General features: G+C 47.3%; 1 non-coding gene across 1 annotated transcript; it reads left to right on the forward strand.

Moving 5' to 3' along the window:
• The first annotated feature begins 496 nt into the window (after positions 1-496).
• TRNAS-GGA (transfer RNA serine (anticodon GGA)) lies at positions 497-568 on the forward strand. Its single transcript has one exon. It is a non-coding gene; the product is annotated as a tRNA-Ser (tRNA).
• Positions 569-4,052: the final 3,484 nt, after the last annotated feature.

The following is a 4,052-nucleotide window of genomic DNA, read 5'->3' on the forward strand; positions in this document are numbered from 1 at the left end:
CAGGAATTTGTGAACCCAGGGCCTGAGGCTGAGCTGGTCCTAAGTCACCTCACTCTGTTAGAGTGTCAGAGGATTCAACTGGGCCGACAGCGGGCGTGGGAGAGGCCCTCTGCCTCCTCCACACACAGCCCTGTGACAACCCGCACATAGACCGGAGCTTCCTAATCCCCTTTTCTTTCTTACCTAGAAAGAGCGGTCCTTGGTTTATAGAATCAGGGTTGGTAGTAAAGCCCCAGATGGTGGAGAAAAGACCAAGCGTGACTTTGCTGCTACCACAGTCGAACTGCTGGTCCAGCTGCCGCTGCAGACAATTGGTCACGTGGGTGATTTTCTGAAGCGGTGCTTGTGAAGTTGGCACCTCTGACCCTGGGAAACTCACAGGCCCCCAGTGACAGTCCTCCCAGGTGCAACTGGAAAGGAAAAGAGGGTTCAGTATGACCAATGGAAGTTTTTTCTTGATAAGCCCTACCAGACACGCATTTCTGATATCCCTGCTTCCCTGGTGGCTCAGAGGTTAAAGCATCTGCCTGGAATGCTGGAGACCCAGGTTCAATCCCTGGGTTGGGAAGATCCCCTGGAGAAGGAAATGGCAACCCACTCCAGTACTCTTGCCTGGAGAATCCCGTGGAGGGAGGAGCCTGGTAGGCTACAGTCCACAGGGTCACAAAGAGTCGGACACGACTGAGCAGCTTCACTTCACTTCACTGCCCATGAGTAAAACCCAATAGCCCAGACAACAAAGGCAGACATCAATGTGAAGAAGATGTCATATTTATGGCTGTGACTGGGGTGCTGAGATGGCAGGTGCTAGGCTGCAGTGTCCTTGAAACGAGTAATCACCCACTTGAGTCTAGACAGTTTGGGGTGGCACAGGAGGTCAGGGTTCTTATTCTGTTATTAGCCTTAGTCCTGTAGCCTAGAGAGAAAGAAGGTTCTAGACAGGCCTCTAGGTATAGGGGAGAAAGGAAAAAAGAACTATGGGAGACATACAGCATAAAAGCTTCAGATACCACTAGAAAAGGGAGTTGAGAAACTATCGCATATTCTGGAGCCCTTTGAACTTCCTTGCTTGAAATGTTTGTCTGCCCTTCCACTCACTCATACATGTATATATTCTGTTCCCACATGGGGTAGAGTGGGGATGGACGGATGGACATATTGGAACCCTCTTTGTCTCTCTTCAGAGAGATAACACAAGGTGCAGTCCTTATATTACAAGCCCCTCCAGTTGGGACTAGACAGTGCTCCTAATGAAATCTGTTTATACATCTACTGTGAAATGGGTACATATTCTCAGAACGTGGGCTTACCTAAAACATGAAGTACCCTCATCCAGTCTGGGTCAGGCTCAGGTGGGGTCACAGCCTCCAGAACCTGCTCCACATTGATGTGGGGCTCTCCTCCCATCCCCTCCTTATACCTCCACACCCTCAATGAGGTTTGCTTCTGTAACTGTCTCTCACATATCTGTTACCACTTAGTCTTCCAGAGAGCATCTGTGTCTGACTCTCATCAAAGATTCATCCAACCTCCTTCCAACTGTTTTCTCTGATTCAGTCCTCTCCACATTCTCAAAGGTCACCTGTCTTATCACCTAAAATCCTGTTTTATCACATGCTCCTTGGCTTATGGAAATTCATCCTCCCTTCCCTACTACACAAATCTAACCTCTTTACTCACCTTTCGAGTCCTCCTATTCTGGCCCTTCTTTCTTCTGCAACATCGCTGCCCACAGCTCCCTCTGCAAATCCTCCCGGGACTCAGGCTGGCCCCTTCCTGACCCCAGCCCTGCACCAGGAGTCTCTGGAGCCTCCGGGTGTTTTTCCACAAGCACTTCTCTCAGCCTGGTGTGCCCTTCATATTTCCACCAGGCAAAGTTCATTCATCATTAATCATCATATTTTAGGACAGTCAGATTTTATGATAATTCCTGTTGGGCTGATGGATAAAACTTTGTACATTAACAAATCTGGTGGGTGAAATAATTGTTAAAACCACATATCCCCTCACTCCCCAATGTTATTTGAATCAATGTCTAGGACTGTTTTTAATTATCACTGCATAATTTCATCATCTAACTTGATTTGTCTTTTCCAGACTAATGGGTTTTATTAAACCTATGCTTTGAATATTCTTTACATTTGCATGGGAAAAAGACATAACACTTTATCCAACATTGACAACATTGCCTAATATTATGAGCATAGGGAAAAGCCTCCAATTGGAGATCAAGTTTTAATTTAAAAATCAGGTGTTTATTATGTTTACAGGATTTCTCCTTGCAGGGAGAGGGTGGGGTGGACCTAACCTGTGCCCACACTGCTGCAACACAGCTAGCCACACTGTCTCAGGTTATCATCAGAGCCCAGCACAGGATGGATCCATGTATAATGTAGATGTTCCGTCCGTTCCTCTCAGCACATCTGTGTGTGTGAGTAGTTGACGGGGGTGGGGGGGGGGTGGGCTTTGGCCTTTCCTGGCCCATTCTGAATGATGGCCTGGCAGGGCTGGGCAATATCACACACATCTCATTTCTGAGACATGTGCCTGAGCCTCACTCATCCTTCTCAAAGAATCCACCTGAGAAGCCCATGCAGCACAGCTAGAGACCCGTCCTGCTCACCACAACTAGAGCAGGCGTGAAAGCAGTAAAAGAAGACCTAGCACAGCCAGAAGTAAATATTAATTTTTTTAAAAAGAATATGTCCAACTCTTCGTGACGCCATGGACTGGAGCTCATCAGGCTCCTCTGTCCATGGCATTCTCCAGGCAAGAATACTGGAGTGGGTTGCCATGCCCTCCTCCAGGGCATGTCCCCGACCCAGGGATCCAGCCCACGACTCCTGCATCTCCTGCATTGTGGCAGATTTTTTACCTACTGAGCCACCTGGGAAGCTCCCGTAAGGAATCTTATCTTGAAAAAACAAAAGAGGTCTGTTATACAAATTCCTGCAGGTGAGACAGTGGTAGCTGAGATTCTGCCCTTATACCTCCACTTCCCCTCTCCAGCCTGACTTGATACCAAATGCCTGCACTGGTGAGATGGGTTTAGGTGACCAAGGGTAGCCTGGGGCAAGAAAAAAGGAAAGTGGTCTAATCTGCTTGGTGCTTTTTAAAAATTAAATCCCAGAACCCAATTCAAACCCACAGGGATCTGAGGGCCTGTTTATGGTTGTGCCACTAACAGCCTGTCCAGGTTGTTGGAATCAAACAATAGAAATTCTACCTGGGGACCCACTAGAAGCCTTATGTTCTTACAACGGAAGTACTTACCATCTACATCTAGAACTGAGAAGACTTCCCTTTTATCTGACTGGAATTGTTACTGGGTGGGCAAGCATTGTGTTAGAGATCCAACTGAGGAGGTCAACGGATAAATCCGGACCAGCAATCTCGGTCTTTGCAACAGTAAGTAGAGAACTGCAGACATTTCAGATTTAAGTTCAAGTCTGAAGCATAGATACATTCTCCGAGGGAGAGCGGACTGGTCCCTGAGATATGAAACCAGCACTGCTGTACTGGCTTGGGGTGTTTATAAGGGTTTTGACCCTGAGGGCAGGGGTTGGCTTAAGGCCAGGTGGCTTGGTTTCGTCAACTGAGTGACAGATTTTACTGTGCATGCTCAGGGTCCAAAAGTCTCTGCTTCTTGCCCATAATTCACTTGAAAAGCCCACCAAGGGAGCCAAACCACAACACAAATTTATTAAAATGAATGTATAATAAGGCTAAAGTTACTAGAGGTGATGTTCAGTTCAGTTCAGTGGTGATGCCATCCAGCCATCTCATCCTCTGTCTCCCCTTCTCATCCTGCTTTCAATCTTTCCCAGCATCAGGGTCTTTTCAATGAGTCAGCTCTTTGCATCAGATGGCCACAGTATTGGAGTTTCAGCTTCAACATCAGTCCTTCCAATGAACACCCAGGACTGATCTGCTTTAGGATGGACTGGTTGGATCTCCTTGCAGTCCAAGGGACTCTCGAGAGTCTTCTCCAACACCATGGTTCAAAGGCATCAATTCTTCGGTGCTCAGCTTTCTTTATAGTCCAACTCTCA

This window comes from Budorcas taxicolor, chromosome 3 (assembly GCF_023091745.1).
Source record: "Budorcas taxicolor isolate Tak-1 chromosome 3, Takin1.1, whole genome shotgun sequence".
In the NCBI taxonomy this organism is placed as follows: domain Eukaryota; kingdom Metazoa; phylum Chordata; class Mammalia; order Artiodactyla; family Bovidae; genus Budorcas; species Budorcas taxicolor.